The 24358-nt window shown below is 37.4% G+C and overlaps 1 pseudogene; it reads left to right on the top strand.

Moving 5' to 3' along the window:
• The first annotated feature begins 23609 nt into the window (after positions 1-23609).
• Positions 23610-23729, top strand: LOC129881221 (5S ribosomal RNA; annotated as a pseudogene).
• Positions 23730-24358: the final 629 nt, after the last annotated feature.

Here is a 24358-nt window from a genome sequence, read left to right on the forward strand (position 1 = left end):
TTACATAAGCTTCTTAAGGATCTTAAGTTTCTTGAAAGGCTCTTAAGCTTCTTTGAAGTCACCATGTGAGCCGGATAATCCATGACGTCATCAAATAACTCTAAGGAAGGGAGAATGAGATACCCTATAGTAGGGTAGATTAGAAATATGGTTATAAGAATTTAGAAGAAGTTGGAGGCCAAGTAATAAGTCGTAGGACTCGACTTACTTACGTTAGCTACCAAAATAAAAATCTTACATTATTAAGCTACTTGAGTTCATACCAAACTTACGTAGCAAAGCTTACATAAGTTCATAAAGTAAGATGAGATTACGAACTCCCGAGGTGGAAAAGAAAGTGACACTTGGAAGAAAGAGAGAGTGCCACATGGCAGCAACTGCAAATACCAGATGGAAGAAGCTGAAGCAAGGGGGTGAACCCCACCTACAACGTGGCAGCCCATGGTGGAAGGAGAGGGTGTGTTGGCCCTATTATGGCTTGACATGTGTCACCAGTTAGAGGATGACACATATCACCCCCTAAGTTGGACTGTATATATATGATTTATGGTCATATTTATCCAAACGATTCATTCTTATCAAAGAAAATTCTAGAAAAAAAATTGAAACCCTTAAGCTAAAGAGAGAGAGCTATGGATTTTGGGATTAAAAAAGGTAAGTTCTTCGATTTATTTCTATGAATTAATTATATAGAGTATACCATGAGGATATAAAGGTTTTATTAATGTCAATTTATGGTTTTGAGAAGCACCAAAAGGATAACAAACAGACACCAAGTTTCAGCCGCGCTAAAAGAGCTTCCGAGGCGACTTTTGGTGAGTTTCGAGCAAGGTATGGTTTTCCCTTTCAAATTGGAGTTTATTATATTTTTATTAGGTATATTACATGTTTTAAATGAGGCTATAATTGTAAAAATTGCATAAGGATGCTTGATGTTGGAAACAAACTAAATTGAAGTCGTTAGAATTAAATCGAAGTCGAGTAGTGTGTTCTGATTGTGGTACTGCGGTTGCACTTGGTTTGATTGCGTGTTGAAGGAATGAAATTTTTTCTAAAAGGGTTTTGTGTACTTCTGGTTTTAGCCACATGACCCTTCGTTTCGTATGGTTAAAGGTTTTACGAAATAAAGATTAAAAAATCTATTTTGATATCGTGGTTTTTGGCGAGTTGTGTAGAATTTTGATTTAATTATATATAGATGATGGTTTTTGTTGGTAATAAGGCTGATAAGATTATAATTGGGATAGGGAAAGTTACTACAGGGGAGATACTGCCAGATTTCCACCAACTTCGGAACTAGTAATAAACTAGTCCACGGAAATAAATAAGGAAATGATTCCTATGGATACTTGGTTTTAGAGTTTGAAATTGGAAAGTGAAAGGTTATTAACCTTAGTATTGCTTTCATGTTAAATAGATTCAAAATACGACGAGGAAAACGTGGTTAAGGTTAATCCATAAGAGGTATGTGAAACTACCTTCTTTCTCTTGGCATGTCTTTGGCATAAGTATGTAAATCTACCCTTCTTCTCTCTTGATATGTCTTTGACATAAGTTATAATGTTATGATGAAATATTTATGGTACCGAGTCCCTTTATGGTCCAAGTATGATATATGTTACTATATAAGGATCGGACCGAACTTTCCTCGCCATATGTTACTATATAAGGACTGGGCCGAATGTTCCTTGGCATATGTTACTATCTAAGGATCGGGCCGTACGTTCCTCGGCACATATGTATATGCTGATTACATGAGGGAAAGTAGAGAGTTTGTAAAGCCGTCCCTTCTTTCTTTTGTGAAGTCTTAGAATTAAGTAAGGATTAATATGAGCTTTGGAGGTAATTCTATTCATAAGTCTCAAGGGTGATTCATGATTTATGTTCTTAAAGATTCTCTGATAGTTAATGTCCTTAACTTTTATGAGTTATACTGTATCGTCTTGATTCATGCATGTGATTTCTAAAGCTCTTTTAATATGATCAATAGTGGTATTTGAGGGATGATTGATAGGACTATCGTCCTGATTTCCAAATGACAATTCATCTTTATTACTTCATTAAGTCTTTAACAATGTTTAAATTGCATATGGTTACTCGCTACTCTACTCTGTATCCTGTAACTCCTTTCACCGAGTCCCAAGCCGGGTATGTAATCATGCGCAATTCACTTCATTATCCACCGAGTCCCTCCTTAAATGGACGGATACGCTATATGAGGACATGATAATGCAATGATATGAACAACTCACCGAGTCCTTCACTAGAGGGATGGGTACGTATATATATATATATATATATATATATTTGATGATGTGATGTGATGTGATAAGGTGATAATGGTGCCGGGTCCTATGATGGCTCTATAGATATATGTTTCACCGAGTCCCTAAAGGGGCCAGGTATATTGTATAATATGAGCATGTATGTTTTCATGATCCACAAGGTACTGGTATAGTGTTTTCTTAAGTAATGTATTTATCCCCCTGACTCTCTCTATTTTAGATATGCTTCTAGTTAGGCTTTACATACTCAGTACCTATGTCGTGCTGACCCTCCTTTTTCGGGGGGCTGCATTTCATACTCGCAGGTACAGGTACACATATTGGGGATCCGCTAGCATAGGAGTTCCACTCAGCAATTAAGTAGCGCTCCATTGTGCTGAAGCGTAGATTTTGGTACCAACCCTCAATGTATATATTTATTTGTTTATAGGTATGACGGAGGCCCTATCCCACCTTATGTTACTGTTCTTACTCTTAGAGGTCGGTCGACATGTATGTGGGTTGTATCTATGTGCGTGTATAGTTGTCCTTATATGTTATGATATCCTCGTCGGCTTATATATTAATGCCTGTTGATACATTATAACCCAAATAGGGGACAGACTTACTTATAGTTAGCAGAGGTATATGCTAGTGTCTAGTTCGGGCACCCGTCACACCCTACGGGGTTGGATCATCACAGAAGTGGTATTAGAGTGGTCCTTCCTTAGAATGTCCACAGACCTTGTCTAGTAGAGTCTTGTTTATTGGTGTGTTGTGCACCACATCTATAAACAGAAGGATATAGGACATTTAGGATGTTATCTTTCTTTCTTGTCTTAGACCAGGTAATAGAGTTATTCTATTAGGATAATCCCTCCCTAACGTACTACAAGGTGTACGGTAATACCTTTAATGGAAGCTTATTTCTGACCTCCTTTCTGGCAGGTGGCTACAGGCTGATCTAAAAAATGAAAAGGCCAGCTCTGGATAGTGGAAGGGGTGGAGAGAAGTCCCCCAGGGTTTATATGCGACCTCAGGCTCCAGGACCAAGCAGGCAGAGTCCTAGTTACTCGATTAAGACCAATTCTTCAGAAGACCCCGATTATGCTATTGAGACCGATCTTTCGGAAGACCCCGAGTATGCTATTGAGACCGATCCCTTAGAGGGCCCAATGAAAAATTCTCCAGAGTATTTGAGGACCAAGGAAGTGGTTCCAGAAGCCAGGCCAACGATTCTTATGACAGAGAACTTTTTCATGCTGACTTCTATGGTAAATGTTACACCATAATTGGTCTCTCTATATTGGTCGTCGGCAAACCAGGGGTTACCTGGTTATCTATGTCTTCTAGATTCATTCGAGGAAGATGATGAGGGACAGACAAGCAAATGGCAACCAGATAAAGATGGAGAGCATACTTCACCTCCTAGGTCACCGGGTCAAACTGGGGACTGATCAGTCACATGTATAGGGGAGTGATGAGTATAGTTTTTGCTGTCTATATGGGGAAAGTTGTCATTTTTGTTTCTGGCCTAATGTAGGAAGCCCTGTGCGGCTAGGATATGAGATGCTATAAACATTTGTATATATTGGCCCTGTGAGGCATTGGGGCTATGATATAATATCGATGTATATATACATTGTCCTTGCATGGCATTGTTGGTATTTCCTGAGTGCAGGTTTGTGATAGTAAGGAATATAGAGAAAACTTAGCCAAAATTTTCTAGAAAAAAAGGGAATGAATCATAAGTTTAACATTCGGCTTGGAAATTGATACCGAGTACCCCTATTATGATGAATTAAAGTTGTTGGGGTACCCACCGTGTTGTTGGTAAGGGGGCCCATATTTACTTAGGAAGTTTTAGATCAAAGGAAAACTCCTGTTGGAGGGCAAGGTGTCCAACAATTGGGTTCCACTTTGGTGGGAAAGTATAGAACCCTCAGCCATTAGTGGTAAACTAGATAATTTGTTCACGACTCAAGAATGAACCTAGAGGAAAACCATACGAGTTAGGCGCTAAGCAATATTGTGGTACTTATTGGATCTTAATTTCCTTCTGGTAGTGGTTAGAGAATGCTTTATGGTAACCTTTTATTGGTTATTAAGAGACTAAAATAACTTGAGGAAGGAAGACATGAATTTATGGGTTGTCCATAATCATGTGCTTCATATATTGGATAACATACTAGAAGGATTCAGAAGGGTCGGTGATACCAAGGAATGATTTTCCCAAGGGATATAGGGGTAACATGAAATTCCTCAGGCGCAAAAATGGCCATGGAATGAAGAATAGAAGGACTACTGCAGGGAGCACTCAATATAGATGTGATCAATTAAGTACGAGTATCAGACGAAAAAGGGTATAGATAGCTATGAACTGAAGGTGTAGTATGAAAAAGTGAGAAAATAAGACCATTATTAAAGTAAAATTGACATGAGACTGAGAAGAATTGGAAGTTAACCTCAGGTTCCCAACAAGGATAAAAGCTTAGGAGATATAAAGAAGTATTGTGGATATGTGATTTTGCCATGGAAAATATAAAGACCCCTAAAGGATGAGGGAGGTAGCTCTGCAAAACCATTTATGCATTGCTAGTCCATTAAGAGGGACAAGGGGTATCTACTGGTACGAAGATAGTGTTATAGCAGAGCTAGAAATACGGGTCACTGAAGTACAAGTACTTCCAAATAGAGAAATTGAAATGATTATGAGCGCTAGCTAATCACTAGTGGGGAAAAAAGGGATGTGGCTCTGGATAAACTACTAAATTAATTATATGACTCAAGCACCAGTACTTGGACTTGATTGGGTACTAGTTAACGAGAATTCTAAGTACCCTATGGTTTTATTAAGGGTTCTTACAGGGGCAACCTAAAGTATAGATAATCTAACAGAAGGTGTAGATATGGTGTAGTATGTCAAATGTGTTATAACAAAATCATATGCATATAAACAGTTGAAAATATATAGAGGATGACATAGGTACACCCTAAAGAGGGGAAGTGGACAAAAGAAATACAAGTGTGATATGAAGTCAACTGACACTATCACATGTTAACGAGAACGCTTAAACTTCAAGTGAAATCCCATGTAGGCATGAGTTAGCAAGGGCTATAGGCTAGCAATAAATGGATAGAAGACATGATTTTTAAGACCGTGCGGAGAACCATTAGCAGACACCCTAATGGATAGGTGCATGTAAAAAGGGGTGAACAGAATAATAGGGTAAGACTAAGCGATCTAAGGACTGCTTAAAGGGTAGTAAGTCCATGGTTGAGTAAACATTAAGATATAGAAATAAAGTTGTTGGCCGCTGAGATGTGACATACAAGTAGCAAGGAGAAAAAATAGAAAATCTCCTATGGTAGGGAATGAGGAGACCAACAAGTACCCAAAGGAAGGAAAAGAAAGTGGTAGGACAGAATAGCATTAGTGAGAGCAAGTTCTAGTATGAAGGTGATATGTAAAGCAAGATGGACCAGAAAATGAAAAGACTGGGTCTACCTCATACTGGTTGTATAAGAGTAGTTGTGCAACCTACGAATATAGATCTACAGCATAAGACCAAATGGTGGAGTATATGAGGAAAAGGGGGTTATTATATTTTGGATACGTTACCGAGAAATACAAAGAGAAGTTAAATCAAATGACCAAAAAAGACATGGTCATGGTTGAACTAAAGATCTACCCCGATACCAGTTGTAAGATAAAAGAGGAGAGGGCAAGGCGGAACCTGAAGACTAGCGAGACAATTCTAAGGTAAATCTTGGGCTAAGTTGAGTGTGTTTGCACATTGTTGCAAGAATTGCAATGTAATGTGTGATAGAAAAATAGGAGCCAAATCTGAGTAAAAGGGCCATGTAAAAATCTAAACTAACGATGAAGCAACAACATGAGATTATGTACCAAGAGTTTTATAAGTAGGGTTAAAAGAGTTGTAAAAAAAGCTTAAGCAAAATGAGCAGGAGTAGCTGGTTACTACCAAATGGGACCCTAGTATGCCAAAGTTCTACAACACTATACTAGTAGTGATAGACAAATCAAAGAACGGCTATGAGAGTCATTGTGTGAGGGAACTTCAGCACCACTCGGTAGACAACTCTGATGGGAAAAAGTAAAACCCAAAAGGTAAGGGTACCAATTAATATCATCTAAAGAAGGAAAGAAGTAATACACGAGGTTGATGATTCCACAACACAACCTTGGCTATAAGACTCATTTTCACTCCATTGATGCATGATTTTATATGGAATATCATCCGCAGATTAGCAATATCATCCCGTGTTCCTTCAATGAAGGACTACCTGTTCAGCCGAGATTGTGTGAAATTATAAATCAAGAGAATGGTGAGACTTTACAGAGTTCCTAGAGCTATTATCTCAGACGATGGAACCTGAGTTACAACTAACTACTAAAGATCAGCCCACAAAGAGATTGGGAAGATAAATAGGTCTTCGTACACTATTGTACCCTCAGACTGATGGACAAACTAAGTTTACTAGCTAAACGCTAGAAGATATATTGCGGGCCTATATAGTTGACTCCAAAGGTATCTCAGATGATTGCCTACTACCAGTCAAGATTACTTACAATATTAACTATCATTTCAGTCTCCAGATGGCCCTGTATAAGACTTTGTATGGCAGAAAGTGTAGGTCGCCATTGGTTAGTCTGATATTGGCAAAACACAACTAATAGGCCTAGACGTGTTTTAACAAGCAAGGAATGAGGTAAAGCTTATTCAAGAGAGATTATTAACTGCCTAGAGTAGACAGAAGTCATATGCAAACAATCGTCGTCGATCTTTGGAATTTCAAATAGGTGATTGGGTGTTTTTGAAGGTATCACCCATGAAAGTAGTAATAAGTTTGGCAAGAAGGGGAATTTGAGCCCGAGATCCTTACCATATCCTTCGCCGAATAGGCAAGGTTGCCTATGAGGTAGACCTACCGACAGATCTGGTTCACAAGTGCATTGGTGATCCATCCTGATTATATCCCATAGATGATACCCAGGTCACAGAGAAGTTATCCAACAAAGAGAAACCTATCTCCATCTTGGATTGACAAATTAGAAATTGTGTACTAAGGATGTAGCTTCCCTCAAGGTGTTGTGGTGAAATAAGAATCGCGAAGAAATCACCTGGGAAGCTAAAAATGAAATGAAACATAAGTACTCGTACCTATTCCCTATGTCTATAGGTAATCCCAACTTCTGAACTCATATATTGGTTATGTGAGGAAAGTATGTGTTATTGTAATAGAAAGAAATTTCTCTGTAATCTGCACAAGATCTTGAGGAAGTGTTTTAGTTCACATTTGAGGATGAATGTTTTAAAGGGGGGAAGGATGTTATACCCCATACTTTTGTACCTTTGAAGGTTCCTAAGTTACGTAAGCTTCTTAAGGCTCTTAAGTTTCTTGAAAGGCTCTTAAGCTTCTTAGAATTCACCATGTGAGCCAGATAATCCATGACATCATCAAATAACTCTAAGAAAGGGAGAATGAGATACCCTATAGTATGGACGATTGGAAAGAGGGTTATAAGAATCTAAAAGAAGTTGGAGTCCAAGTAATGAGTCGTAGGACTCAACTTACTTACGTAAGCTACCAACATGAAAATCTTACATTCTTAATCTACTTGAGTTCATACCATGCTTACGTAGCTAGGATTATATAGATTCGTAAAGTAAGATGAGATTATGATCCCACGAGGGGGAAAAGAAAGTGACACATGGAAGCAAGAGAGAGTGCCATGTGAAAGCATCAGGAAGTTCCATGTGGCAGCAACTGAAGCAAGGGGCGTGGAACCTACGTGCCACATGGCAGCCCATGGTGGGAGAAGGTGGTGTGTTGGCCCTATGAGGGATTGACACATGTAACCACTTAGGGGATGAAATATGTCACACCCTAAGGTGGCCTATATGTATGTTTTATGGTCATATTTATCCAAATAATTCATTTTTATTGAAGAAAATTCTAGTAAAAAAGAATAGAAACCCTTATGCTAGAGAGAGAAAGCTATGGATTTTAGGACCAAAAAAGGTAAATTCTCCAATTTTGTTCCTTGAATTAAATATCTAGGGTATACAAAGATGATATTTTCATGACTCAAGCCTAGGGCTTAGACGTGATATGGCGAATGAGGAGCCCGAAAGTACCTCAAACAAGCCTCTTAGCATTCTTTTAGCATTTTATATGTAATGATGATAAATAAACAAGCGAAAATCATAATAGTAAATCTTCAACTTATATATGTCCAACAATACCTCTAACTATTAGATTTAACGTGGCTAAGACAAGTCCCTAGTTCATCTTCAATCATAATAGAAGAAATGCCATAGAAAAATATCTCAACATATCATAAGATAGAAAGATAAAGGAGTATTGTTCCCCGAACATAGGAACTCATCAAAAGTAGTCTTCAATGAAATCTCAACTAGCCACATGGAGGAGAATGAGGAGGAGCACAGGTCCCTACATGGTGATATCATGTAGGCAAAAAAATATGCGTTAGTATTTTGAATGTACTAAGTATGAAAGGATGCATGAACATTGAGAAAACTTTAAAACATTTATGTAATATGGAACATAATGTAATGCATGCATAGTAAATCATATAAATATCCTTTAACACATTTATTTTATGGTAAAATGACCATAACCGACATTTAAGACCATGAAAGCTATTACATGAAATTCAACAAAACCCTCTACGTTGGTCGGGGAGACTACTTGTCAGGTACAACTCCGTCAACTTCATTCATTTTTTTAACTTTAACTTTTAGGGCTTTCATGGATCCATTAGCCTAAGCCTACAAGGGCTCTTATGTTGGCACATAGTTAATGAGACAAGGGGTTGCTACTAGAATTCCCTTGCCAAATCCCACCTCAATGCCTCATTCGGTGTTAAGTCAATCCCACAGAATAATTTAATACTTCAAAATATTCATAGCATATAAGTTGAGAATTCAAATATCATATTCGGTAGAATAGCTCATTAAAATATTTGATAATTCAAATATGCAAGAATTGTCCTTATTGCATAAAGAATCAATCATTCATATCATTTCATAAGATTCTCTTTTGATCATAGATATTGCTTTCATAAATATTCATTTGGAGTCAAAGCTTTCAAGTCAAACTTTATTAAAAACATAGTAAAACTAGGTGGGTTCAAATGACTTCAACTTGCAAATATGTATGTAAATAAATATACATAAATATTTTGAAATCCATTAATTAAAAATCATGCTTTAAACAACCACCATGAATTTCAAGAACATTTAAATAGATAAATAGAGGAATTACTTGCAAACCATCAATTCATACATATGAAATTATGTCGCATCAAAATAGACCAATAATTATTATTTTAACCATAATTCATACTATTAAGTAAAAATAAGAATTATCATAAGAAAATATTACTTGAAATCAAGAGACTTAATTGAAAGAGTTTTTGGACTACATGGGTGAAAGAACCCAATTTATAAACACCCACATAACTTAGCGTAAAATTTAAAGAAAATAAACATAATTTATCATATAATCAAAATAATTTAGGCATGAGAGTGGAAAAAATACTCTCATTGAAGCCTTACATACCGGAAATCTGAAACTTTAGTCGGAACCAAAGGACTTAATGAACACTCTTGAGTCCTAGCTTTTCTCCCCGCCGGAATAGTTTGTGTACTATCCGGAGTATATGAATCACCGAAATAGTATTTCTTCACTACTAAGAACTAAAACTATATTTGAGAATAAGTAAAGAAGTGTATAGACAGAAGAATTGCTTGAGAAAGCTTGTTGAATAAAATGAGGAAATAAGGTAGGTATTTATAGGTGTAGAGGAGGGACCTAACAATAAATAAAATAATTATAAAGAAAAAATCTGAAAATTTAATGGAAAATTATGATGTCGTGGGTGATGTTAAATGGAGGACAATTGATGTCAAATGTATCTAGATCTTTTCATGGTAGGTGAGATGAGTTCTTTTTAACAGAATACTCTTCTTTGAAGCTGCATTTGAATACGATAAATTCCTTATTAGGATTTGGTGTCTCATAAGAATTGTAGATATGGAAGTCTAGTTTCATATAGTGCAAGAATCAACCAATTTGGATAATTCTACAGTGAAATATGATTTTTCTTCTATAAATACTCCATTGCATCACAGCATCCTATTTTACAACAATTAATTTATTTGACCTACTTAACCTCCGAAACTTAAAATATAGTCTCACAAAAGTTGTAGGTAATGATCTTGTGGTTAGTCAGAAATTTGAATCACACAATTTGAACAATAATTCTATGAAAACTTATACCCAAAATATAGAGGCTGTATTATTTTTAGGCGAGAATTGAAATATCGTATACAATATTTTTAGGGGATGTAACATTATCTCCCTCTTAGGAATATTCGTCCTCGATAGAGGAAAGAATTAGCTTGAGTAGAGTAGAGTAGAGTGTAAACCAACAACCCATCATTAATGCAATACTGTAATTTAAAACATCGTTTAAAATATATTTTATAATTTTGCAAGCATATGACAAGAAAAGTTGAGATGCAAAGATTTCAAGTAATTGAGCAAGGACAACTTAATACCTTACGTTTGGGTAGAGGGAAAAAGATAAGGGTATGTCTTCATCATATCCGCTTCCGCTTCCCATGTTGCACTTTCTATTTGTTGATTCCTACAAAGGACTTTAACAAATGCAACTTCTTTGTTCCTCAATCTCTTAACTTTCCAGTCCAAAATTTCCACAGAAACTTCTTCATAGGTCAAGTTTTCTTAAATATTCACTACTCCCATAGGTACAATGAATCTAGGATCACCCACACTTTTTTTCAACATAGACACGTGAAACACCGGATGAACCATGGCCATTTCCAATGGTAATTCCAACTTATATGAAACCTTACCAACACGTCTCACGATTCTATAAGGCCCTACATACCTAGGGCTCAATTTCCCTTTCTTACCAAATCGAACCACACCTTTCATGGGTGAAACCTTCAGATACACCCAATCGTCCACATTAAACTCAAGATCCCTTCTTCTAGTGTCAAAATAGGACTTTTGATGACTTTGAGCCATCTTCAACCTTTCTCTAACGGTCTTCACCTTCTATAAAGCATCAAGTACAAAATCGGGTCCCAACAAGGTCATCTCGCCTACTTCGAACCAACCAACCGGTGATCTACATCGTCTCCCATACAAACCCTCAAACGGCGCCATATCAATACTTGAGTGGTAACTATTATTATAGGCAAACTCGATGAGCGGTAGATGATCATCCCACTTTCCTTTAAACTCCAACACACAAGCCCTTAACATATCCTCTAGTGTTTGAATCGTCCTTTCAGCTTGCCCATCCGTTTAAGGATGGAATATTGTGCTCAACTTTACTTTAGTACCGAGGCCTTTCTGAAGTGATCTCTAGAAGTGAGAAGTGAATTGGGTACCACGATCTGAAATAATGGATAACGGCACACCATGCAACCTCACCAACTCCCGAATATACAACTTGGCATAGTCTTCAGCACTATAGGAAGTCTTAACCGGTAGGAAGTGAGCTAACTTAGTTATTCTATCAATAATTACCCAAATTGAGTCATGACGCTTCCGTATATGAGGCAAACCCACTACAAAATCTATATTCACATCTTCCCACTTCCAAGTAGGGATTTCAATGTCTTGGGCTAGGCCACCCGGCCTTTGATGTTCAGCCTTCGCTTGTTGGCAATTCATACATTCGGACACAAACCTTGCTATATCCTTTTTCATGCCACCCCACCAATACAACTCCTTTATGTATCAGTACATTTTCATTGAACTGGGATGAATGGAGTATATAGAATCATGAGCCTCGATCACGATCAATCTCCTTAGGCCATCAACATTTGGAACACATATCCAATCTTGGTAGTATAGCACCCCATCTCCCCCTTGGGAAAAGACCTCTATCTTCGTTTCCTTTACGAAATTATTTAACTCAATAACTTCGGGTCAAGATCTTTCTTTGATTTAATAACCACTACCAACAAGGATTCAGACCTATTTTGAACAACCACACCAGCATCATTAGTACCATACAACTTCACCCCTAATCTAGCCAACCGGTGAACATCTTTCACCAACACCCTCTTCCGTTCATCCACATGGGCCACACTCCCCATAGACAATCTACTAAGTGCATTAGCAACCACATTGGCTTTACCTTGATGATAGTGCACACTCATGTCATAGTCCTTAAGGAGTTCTAGCCACCTTATTTGCCTTAGATTAAGGTCCTTTTGGGTGAACATATATTGAAGACTTTTATGATCAGTATACACATCCAAATGTACCGTGTAGAGGTAATGCCTCCTAATCTTCAGAATAAAAACAACGGCCGCCAATTCATGGGTAGGGTAGTTACGCTCATGCACCTTTATTTGCCAAGAAGCATAGGCTATGACTTTTCCATTTTGTATTAAGACACAACCTAAACCAATATTTGAAGCATCACAATAAACTACAAACCCTTTTAATCCTTCTGGGTGAGTCAAAATAGGAGCGGAGGTAAGTCGATCTTTTAAGGTATGGAAACTCTTCTCACACTCATCTGTCCATATGAACTTGGCTTTCTTTTGGGTCAATTTTTTCATAGGAGATGAGATGGAAGAAAAACCTTGGACGAACCTTCTATAGTACCCGGCTAGACCCAAGAAGCTCCTAATATCTGAAGGAGACAACGGTCTAGGCCAATTTTTGACATCCTCTATTTCTTAGGATCAACCTTGATCCCATCACTGGACACTACGTGACCAAGAAATGCTACCTCCTTTAACCAAAATTCACACTTACTAAATTTTGCAAATAATTGTCTATCTCTAAAAGTTTAAAGCACAACTCTTAGGTGATTTTTATGTTCTTCCTCACCCCGAGAGTAAATCAAAATATCATCAATGAAGACCACCAAAAAAGTATCAAGGTAAGGTTTGAACACCCTATTCATCAAGTCCATGAACACCGTCGGTTCATTTCTCAACCCAAAACTCATCACCACAAATTCAAAGTGACCATACCTTGTTCGAAAGGCCGTTTTGGGAATGTCACACTTCCTCTCCCGTAGTTAGTGATAGCCAGATCAAAGGTCAATCTTGGAGAAGTGATTTGCCCTTTGCAATTGATCAAACAAGTCATCTATTCTAGGAAGTGGGTACTTGTTCTTAATGGTCATATTATTTAATTACCGATAGTCTATGCACATTTGAAGTGACCCATCCTTCTTTCTTAAAAATAGAACGGGAGCACCCCATGGCGAAATACTTGGTCTTATGAACCCCTTCTCTAACAAGTCCTTTAATTGTTCCTTCAACTCTTTCAATTCTGCTGGGGCCATATGGTAAGGAGGAATAGAGATAGGTTGGGTATCGGGGAGGAGATCGATACCAAAATCAACTTCCCTTTCGGGAGGGACACCGAGGTCATAAGGAAAGATATAAGGGAATTAATTGACTATAGGAACCGACTCAAGAGGAGTACTTTTGTTGTTGACATTTTTAACCCTCACAATATTGTAAATACAACCCTTAGAAATCATTTTTCGGGCCTTAAGATAAGAAATAAACTTACCCTTCAAAACCAAATCACGACCCTCCCATTCAATAACGGACTCATTTGAAAACTGGAACATCACTCAACGAGTCCTACAATCTATAAAAGCATAAGATGCATGTAAACAATACATCCTAAGAATGACATCGAAATCTATCATATCAAACTCAATGAGATCACATAGAATAACTTTATGCAAGATGGACAAAACGCAACCCTTATAGACCTTTCTAACAATAACTGACTCACCAACAGGGGTAGACACCAAATAAGGCTCTAATAATATTTCAGGTAAAACATCAAATCTATTAACAAGGAATAGAGTAACAAAAGATAAATTTGTACCCAGATCTAATAGTGCACACATCAAAAGAAAATACCTTTAACACATCGGTAATGACATTAGGTGCATCTTTAATCTCTTGTCTCCCATGCAAAGCGTAAAAGCAATTGGTGCGTTGGATACCTCCTTAGACTTGTTGACTATGAGCAATTTGGCCTTGAGGCCTACCACCACCATCGCTACAATCCTTAGCATGGTGACCCAGCTTGCCATACTTAAAGCATGCATTGGAGTTGGCTAAGCATTCCCCTTTGTGAGTCCTTCCACACTTCTTACAAGCGGGAAAGGTTTGAGTAGCAAAATTCTCTCTTTGTACCATTGTTTTACCACCCTTTTCATTGTTGAACCTTGGAGAAGGAGTATTGGTGGAACCTTGTCCCATAAATCGTTGCCCGCCTTGGCTTTTGCCATTGTTTCCATAATCGGACCTTTGAAGGTTAAACCCTTCACCATCTACACTAGCCTTTTTAAACCCCCTTGATCTCTCTCTAAGATTCTCTTCTTTAATTTATTTTGCGTAAGTAATTAACTGAGAGATGTCCATCTCCTTGACCAACATGGCCATTTTGCACTCCTTAGATACCAGGCTAGAGATACCAGAAATAAACTTGCTCATCTTAGCTCTTGGGTCGGAGACCATGAAGGGAGCATACTTTGACAACATTGTGAATTTGAGAGCATACTCTATCACACTCATGGTCCCTTGACAGAGGTTAATAAACTCTTGGATTTTGGCCTCCCTTAACTCTAATAGGAAGAAGCGGTCTAGAAAGGCACCTTTGAACTCTTCCCATCCTATCAACCCTATTTATTCATCCCTCTAAATAACCCATTATTCGTACCACACTCGAGCTACACCTTTGAGTTGATAGGCCACTATCTCAGCCTTCTCATTTGGTGGCATACCCATGATAGACACTATCCGATACATCTTATTAATGAACTCCATAAGGTCCTCATCTAGTTTAGAACCATCAAACTCGGGTGGATTCATCCTTTGGAAATCCCGAATCCTAGAGGCTGGATTTTGCATTTGGGAAGGAGGAACACCTAGATTCCCTTGGTTGGCTATGACTTGAGCTAACAAAGTAATAACACTACGAAACTCGGCATGGGTTACCCCATCTTCATGATGTTTGGTATTGGGAAGCGGAGGAGTTTGATCCTCATCGTCAACCCTTGCTCTTTGAGGTGCTCTTCCACGAGTCATTATCTAGAGAACACGAAAGAAGTCGTTAGTTAAAGGAAATCTTAGGACACTATAAGGCACAACATAAATTTAAAAAAAGTGAAAATTTTCCTTAAGGCCTCATAGTCTCCTTTTCATAATTGTGGCGCACTTCACAACCGTGAACAAGACCCTATTTGACACGGTATGTTGGACTCCAAGGACCATTCAAAATCTCGAGCTCTAATACTAAGTTTATCACGACCCAAGTCTAGGGCCTAGACGTGACATGGCGAATGAGGAACTCGAAAGTACCTCAAACAAGCCTCTTAGCTTCTTTTAGCCTTTCATAGGTAATGATGATAAATAAACAAGCAAAAATCATAATAGTAAATCTTCAACTTATATATGTCCAACAATACATCTAACTATTAGATTTAACGGGGCTAAGACAAGTTCCTAGCTCATCTTCAATCATAATAGAAGAAATTCCATAGAAAAATAACTCAACATATCATAAGCTAGAAAGATAAAGGAGTATTGTTCCCGGAATATGAGAACTCACCAAAAGTAGTCTTCAATGAAATCTCAACTATTCATGTAGAGGAGAATGAGGAGGAGCACAGGTCCCTAGATGGTAATATCATGTAGGCAAAAGAGTATGCGTTGGTACTTTGAATGTACTAAGTATGTAAGGATGCATGAACTTTGAGAAAACTTTAAAACATTTATGTAATATGGAACATAATGTAATACATGCAAAATAAATCATATAAATATCCTTTAAAATATTTATTTTATGGGAAAATGACCATAACCGACATTTAAGACCATGCGAGCTATTACATGGAATCCAACATAACCCTACGTTGGTCGGGGAGACTACTTGTTAGGTAGAACTCTGTCAACTTCATTCATTTCTTTAACTTTAACTTTAATGGCTTTCATTGATCCATTAGCCTAAGCCTACAATGGCTCCTATGTTGGCACATAGTTAATGAGACAAGGGGTTGCTACTAGAATTCCCTTACCAAATCCCACCTCAATGCCTCATTCGGTGCTAAGTCAATCCCACAGAATAGTTTAATACTTTAAAATATTCATAGCATATAAGTTGAGAATTTAAATATCATATTCGGTAGAATAGCTCATTAAAATATTTGATAATTCAAATATGCAAGAATTGTCCTTATTGCATAAAGAATCAATCATTCATATCATTTCATAAGACTCCTTTCTGATCAAAGATATTGCTTTCATAAATATTCATTTGGAGTCAAAGCTTTCAAGTCAAACTTTATAAAAAACATAATAAAACTAGGTGGGTTCAAATGACTTCAACTTACAAATATGTATGTAAATAAATATACATAAATACTTTGAAATCCATTAATTAAAAATCATGCTTTAACCAACCACCATGAATTTCAAGAACCTTTAAATAGATAATTAGGGGAATTACTTGCAAACCATCAATTCATACATATAAAATTATATCGCATCAAAATAGACCAATAATAATTAGTTGAACCATGATTCATACTATTAAGTAAAAATAAGAATTACCATAAGAAAATATTACTTGAAATCAAGAGACTTAATTGAAAGAGTTTTTGGACTACATGGGTGGAAGAACCCACGGATAAACACCCACATAACTTAGAGTAGAGCTTAAAGAAAATAAATATAATTCATCATATAATAAAAATAATTTAGATATGAGAGTGGAAGAAATACTCTCATTGAAGCCTTACATACCTGAAATCCAATGTTTTTGTCGAAACCGAAGGACTTAATGAACACTCTTGAGTCCTAGGTTTTCTCCCCGCTGGAATATTTTGTGTACTACCCGGAGTATATGAATCACCGAAATAGTATTTTTTCACTACTAAGAACTAAAACTATATTTGAGAATGAGTAAAAAAGTGTATAGAGAGAAGAGTTGGTTGAGAAAGCTTGATGAATAAAATGAGAAAATAAGGTAGGTATTTATAGGTGTGGAGGAGGGATTTAACAATAAATAAGATAATTATAAAGAAAAAATCTAAAGGAAAATTGTGATGTCATGGGTGATGTTAAATGGAGGGTAATTGATGTCAAATGTATCTAGATCTTTTCATGGTAGGTGAGATGAGTTCTTTTTAACAAAATACTCTTCTTTGGAGCTGTGTTTGAATAAGATAAATTCCTTATTAGGATTTGGTGTCTTCATAATAATTGTATATATAGAAGTCTAGTTTCATATCGTTTAAGAATCAAACAATTTGGATAATCCTACAGTGAGATATAATTTTTCTTCTATAAATACTCTATTCCATCACAGCATGCTATCTTACAACAATTAATTTATATGACCTACTTAACCTCCAAAACATAAACTATAGTATTCGGAAAAGTTGTAGGGAATGATCTTGTGGTTACTCAAAAATTTTAATCACATAATTTGGACAAACCTATGAAATGTTATACCCAAAATATAGAGGCTGTATTATTTTTAGGCGAGAATTGAAACATAGTATACAACATTTTTAGGGGATGTTACAGATATGAAGGTTTTATTAATGTCAATTTATGGTTTGGAGAAACACCAAAAGGATAACAAACAACCATAAAGTTTCAGCCGCGCTAAAAGAGCTTCCGAGGTGAGTTTTGGCGAGTTTTGGGTAAGGTATGGTTTTTCCTTTCAAATTGGAGTTTATGATATTTTCATGAGGTATATTACATGTCTTAAATGAGTGTGGAAGTGGAAAATTATATAAGTATGCTTGACGTTGGAAACAAACTAAATTGAAGTCGTTAGAGTTAAATTGAAGTCGAGTAGTGTGTTCTGATTGTGGTGCTGCGGTTGCAGCTGGTTTGATTGCGTGTTGAAGGGATGGAAATTTTTCTAAAAGGGGTTTGGGTACTTCTAGTTTTATCCACATGACCCTTCGTTTCGTATGGTTAAAGGTTTTACGAAATAAAGATTAAAAACTCTATTTTGATATCGTAGTTTTGGGCGAGTTTACGTAGAATTTTGATTTAATTATATATTGATGCTGGTTGTTGTTGATAATATGGCTGCTAAGATTAGAATTGGGATAGGAAAAGTTATAGGGGAGATACTTCCATATTTCCACCAACTTCGCAACTAGTAATAAACTAGTCGAGGGAAATGGATAAGAAAATGATTCCTATTGATACTTGGTTGTATAGTTTAAAATTGGAAAGTGGAAGGTTATTAACCTTAGTATTGATTTGATGTTAATTAGGTTCAAAAGACGATGAGGCAAATGTGGTTAAGGTTAATCCATAAGAGGTATGTGAAGCTACCTTCTTTCTCTTGGCATGTCTTTGGCATAAGTGTTTAAAGCTACCCTTCTTCTCTCTTGATATGTGTTTGACATAAGTTATGATGTTATGATGCAATATTTATGGTACTGAGTCCCTTTATGGGCCAAGTATGATATATGTTACTATATAAGGATCGGGCTGAATGTTCCTCAGTATATGTTAATATATAAGGATCGGACCGAATATTCCTCGGCATATGTTACTATCTAAGGATTGGGTTGTACGTTCCTCGGCACATATGTATATGATGACCACATGAGGGAAAGTAGAGAGTATGTAAATTCATCCCTTCTTTCTTTTGGAATGTCTTAGAATTAAGTAAGGATTAATATGAGCGTTGGAGGTAATTCTATTCATAAGTCTCGAGGGTGATTCATGATTTTTGTTCTTAATGATTCTCCGATAGTTAATGTGTTACACCCCGTACTTTGGTACCTTAGAATGCTTCTTAAGCTTCTCAAGTTTCCAGGAAGGCTCTTAAGTTTCTTAAAAGTCGTTATGTGAGTCGGATAGTTTATAATGCTATCAAATAACTCCAAGGAAAGGAGAACGAAATGCTTCATAGTGAGGAAGATTGGAAATAAGGTTATAAAATTCGAAAGGAGTTGGAGGCCGAGAAATGAGTCGTAGGAATCGATTGACTCGCGTAAACTACCAACTTGGAGGTCTTACGTACTTAAGCTACTCGAGTGTGTGTTGAGACTAAGTAGCAAGGAATACATAGGCTCTTAAAGTGCGACGAAATTATGAACCCACGGAAGAGAAATAAGGAAACGACGCACCTACTTGACACATAGCAGCACGTGATAGGTACACATGGCATCACATGAAAGTGACACGTGGCATCAGGTGACACACCATGGGGTGGACCCTACCTGACACATGGAAACCATAGATTGGTTGCATAATTGAGGTGGCTGCCTAAGGGTGTGACACGTGTCACCCTTAGGGGCTGATATATGTCACTCCCCAAAAAGATATATATCTATGTATGGATGACTATTAATTCATTTTTAGCCAAAAACTTGAACAAAAATAGAGAGAAAAACGTGGAGAAGAAAGCAAAGGCAACCATGGTTTGGAGAAATACTAAGTTGGTAATACGAGTATAACTCCTTGTGTAAGGCTTCTTTTTGAGTGATTCAAGATGTTTTGTAAATATAGTTCATAGGGATACAACTTTCATTTAGCCTATAAAACCCATTTTTGCTTTTCTCTACTCGAAAAAGGGTGATGAAGTATGGGGGAGGTGCTGTCCAGATTTTGTTTTGGAAATCCTACACAGACAACTGTGAGTGTTTTGAGCATATATTTTCGTACAAAATTCCTGTAGGGGTTATTCAAAATTTTTTGCGACCTTGATACACATTTCTATAACTTTTATAGAGGCAACAAATCCTGTTTCCCTCAATTACCCCTCCGAAACTAAGCGACAATATAAGACAGTGGACTGTCTAGATTTCGCATTTTGATAGTTTTGGTGATTTTGACAAGTTTAACATAAGGTAAAGCCTTTCCTTTTAAATTGGATTTTATGGTGTTGTTATAGAGGGTATTATACGTTGTGTAAGTGGCTGGAAATGTGAAAATATGATAAATTGTAGTCGAAATGAGGCGTTGTGCATGTGGGGGCTGTTGCAGGTGTGAGATGGTGTGTTGCAGGTACTAAAGGCATTTTAAAAGAGGTGTGGGAGCTTCTGGTTGCATCCACACGACCCTCCATTCCGCATGATTAAAGGATTTACGAAATAAAGGCTAAAGACCCTATTTTGATATCGTAATGTTAAGTAAGTCGTTTGGAGCCTATGTTGTGTAATGTTGCCATATTTTATGTGTATATGAGTTGCAGGTTATTGTTGTTGGTTGGCTGTAGTGATTAGGGATGGAAGTGGGAATTCGGATAGGGCAAGTTATAGAGGAGATGCTACTCGAATTCCGTTAACTTCTTAATTAATTAATAAACTAGTTGAGACTAGTCGAGAAACGAGAATAAGGAGTTGGTTCCTATGGGTGCTTGGTTGTGGATTTAGAATCTGGAAAGTTGAAGGTTACTAATATTAGTATTACCTTCGTGTTAAATAGGTTCAGAGGACGACGAGACAAGCTAGGCTAAAAGCAGTCGACTAGAGGTATGTGGAACTTTCTTTTGGCATATTTTTGGTATAAGTTCGTACAACTTATCTTCTTTTCTTTTGGCATGTCTTAGTCTTAAGTGAATTGTGTATGTAATGTGATAATAATTCCATTCATAGAACCCCGAGTATGGTTCATCAATCTTATTCACTTCTAGATATAAGAACTCCTGCGATAGTTGAGTTATGGACTTGTAAGTCTTCTATATGCTAAAAAGTAGTGTATGTAAAGCTATTCCTCCTTCTTTTGGCATGTATTACATATAATTTATGAATGGCTTATACATATGAAACATGGGAATAACTCCATTCGTGATGTTCCGAGTACAATTTATAATTCTTATCCACTTCGTGATGGTAGAACTCCTGTAATAGTTGAGTTATTGCCGTTTAAGTCTTCTATATGATAAAAGGTAATATATGTAGAGCCTACCGCTTTTTTCTTATGGGACATCTTAATGTAAATGAAATAAGATATGGTTTGAGTGTAGAGGTAGTTCCAGTTGTAAGTTCCGAGTATAACTCGTGACTCGAGTACACTCCTAAATACTAAGGGCTTAAAGTAGTTAAACTACGATCCTTGAGCCTTCTATAGGCTGAATAGTGATTGGATGTGTAAGCTCCTAAACCTGGGGGTTCTTGGGCATACTTTACGATAATGGTTGAGGGATATTTGATATGTTACAGAGTTTTGCATGCACGTATATGCATTATGATATATATATGGATCGGGCCGGACGTACCTTGGCACATTTTTCTATGTAAGGATCAGGTCATACATTCCACGACAGATTATGCATTATACGGATTGGGCCGTCGTACCTCGACATTATTATGCATTATACGGATCGGGCCATCGTACCTCGGCATTATTATGCATTATACGGATCGGGACATCGTACCTCGACATTATTATGCATTATATGGATCGAGCCGTCATACCTCGGCATTGTTATACGATATATGGATCGGGTCGTCATTCCTCGGCATTATTATATGATACATGGATCGAGCCATCATTTCTCGGCATGTACTTTCTATATACTGGGATTGGGCTGTACATCTCACAGCGTTAATGGCATATATATACCTAGCATGATAGATGATGTGTTTGTAACACCGAGTCCCCGAGCGGGCCAGATACGGTATGTGATAGTGGTAAACATGACTCTATTTTGTGAGGTGCAGGCACAGTACCCTATTAAATGTTATACTTGGTTTCCTGCATCTCTGGTTCAGTTGTTATCTCAGTTATGTTGTGCTTATATACTCAGTACATATATCATATTGACCCTCCTTTCTTCGGGGGGGCTACATTTCATGCCTGCAGGTTCAGATATTCATTTCGGAGATCTACCAACTTAGGATTTTCGCTCAGCTATGTTGGAAGTGTTTCACTGTTTCGGAGCCTAACTTTTGAGTACTAGTCCTGCGATGTGTATATTTGTTTATGCAGGGGTACGACGGGGGCCTTGTCTTTCCATATGTTGTCATTCCTATTCTTAGAGGTCTGTAGACATATGTGTGTGGGTTGTTTAGGAGTTTATTTCAGTTATGTCTATGCGATATGTTGCAAAAGCTATTATGTTGTGGAAGACTTATTGGCTGGCTTTCCCTTTCATGACATGATGCAAATGAAAGAGGCCACACGTGTATGAATATTTCATCACCCACTGGGTTCATGTGTTTGGTTCCTATATCTAGGAGGCTATATGAACATGAAAAAGTTTTAACCCATTAAGGGTTTTGTGAGTAGTATCACGTTATACATAGTCCAATTTGACTGTAGTCGACAGTTACGAAAATGGAGGTCCAGGTCGGACCCCTGTCGCGGCCCACGGGGTTGGGTCATGACAGAAGTGGTATCAGAGCAGTTCTTCCTTGGAATGTCTACAGACCGTGTCTAGTAGAGTCTTGTTTATCGGTTTGTTGTGCACCACATCTATAGACAAGAGGCTACAGGATATTAAGGATGTTACCTTTCTTTCATATCTACGATCATGCGATAGAGCCGAGTCATAGGGAATGAAATTCCTCATACTAACTTGTGATTTCAGTAGAAGGACAACATCAATAGAAGAAGGTTACTGACGATATTGGAAGTTACACAGCACGCAGGTAAGCAAGGCACAAATGATAGGTGTCAGGTAAGGTATTGAATTACGGTTGATATGTAAAGTTGAAAATTGAAAGGAAAAGTAGACAGAAAGTCTAAACAGGTGCAGTTCGAGTTGGACATACGAGGTAAGTCCATCAGCTTATACTATTTTTGATATTAGGCGCCCTTTGAGGCTACGATATGACGTGATATGATACGTATATATGTATCTTTATGCGTATTGCCCCTGTGAGGCATTGTTGACATTTTCTGCGTGCAGGTGTTGAGATAGTAAAAAATACAGAGGAAACTCTACCCAAATTTTCCTTGAAATAAAAGGAAAATGATTTAGGAAAGACTGGTAGTTCTGGATAGAACGATATATTAAGGATAAGACTAACTAAGAAGGGTAAGTAACCCACAGTAAGAATCGTGAAAAAGGTGAAGAAGTGTTATACTATGGGGTAGAATGCGAACAGGATATGATGTGAATATAATGAAGATAGTTATGAAAATAAGTAAAGCCTTGTGAGGAAGTGGCTAAAGATAGGATGTGGTCCGTGTAATAACAATATAAGGTTAACTTGGGCGGTGCAGCTTGGCCTACTGGATCAGCTGCTGGGTCATTGTCTTCTTCGATAGATATGCGCCCCACAGGAGAGGGTGTGATCATACCAGCCTAACATACCGGATCCCATCAGAACTCTGAAGTTAAGTGTGCTTGGGCAAGAGTAATATTGGGATGGGTGACCCCTTGGGAAGCCCTATGTGGCTGTGATATGAGATGATATGCATATATATATTCACGTTGGCCGTGCATGGCATTGTTGATATAAACAAGTATTGTGGATACATAACTCCACCATGAAAGATGATAAGACCCTTTGAGATAGGGGATGTAGCTTTGCAAAACAACTAGCGCATTATGAATTCATTAAAGGGATAAGTGATACCCACTGGGATAAGTCTAGGACTATGACAAAGCTTGGGACACCGAGATTCGGAAGGTAAGTACTGCCTATTTTAGAATTGGAAACGACTATAAGCCCTAGCTAGTTGTTGATCAAAATAAATGGAAAGTGGCTTCGACTAAATTCCTACGTGACTCAAGTACCCATAATTAGACTGGATTATCACCTCATGATTGTGTTAAGTTGTCGTACCTAGGAAACCAAAGGTATGAAAGATATAAAGGAAGGCATAGATATGGTGTAGTATACCGAATGTTTTGGAAAAGAATCATACGTATTGGAAAATTGGAAATAAGAGCGTAAGGTATAACACAACAGATAGTGACATGGGTACACCCTAAAGGGGGGAAGTGGCTTCAAGTGAGATCCCACACTGGCACGAGTTAATAAGATCTAAAGGCCAACAATAAACGGATAGAATCCATGATACCAGAGACAA

Source organism: Solanum dulcamara, chromosome 2 (genome assembly GCF_947179165.1).
Source record: "Solanum dulcamara chromosome 2, daSolDulc1.2, whole genome shotgun sequence".
Taxonomy (NCBI): Eukaryota; Viridiplantae; Streptophyta; class Magnoliopsida; order Solanales; family Solanaceae; genus Solanum; species Solanum dulcamara.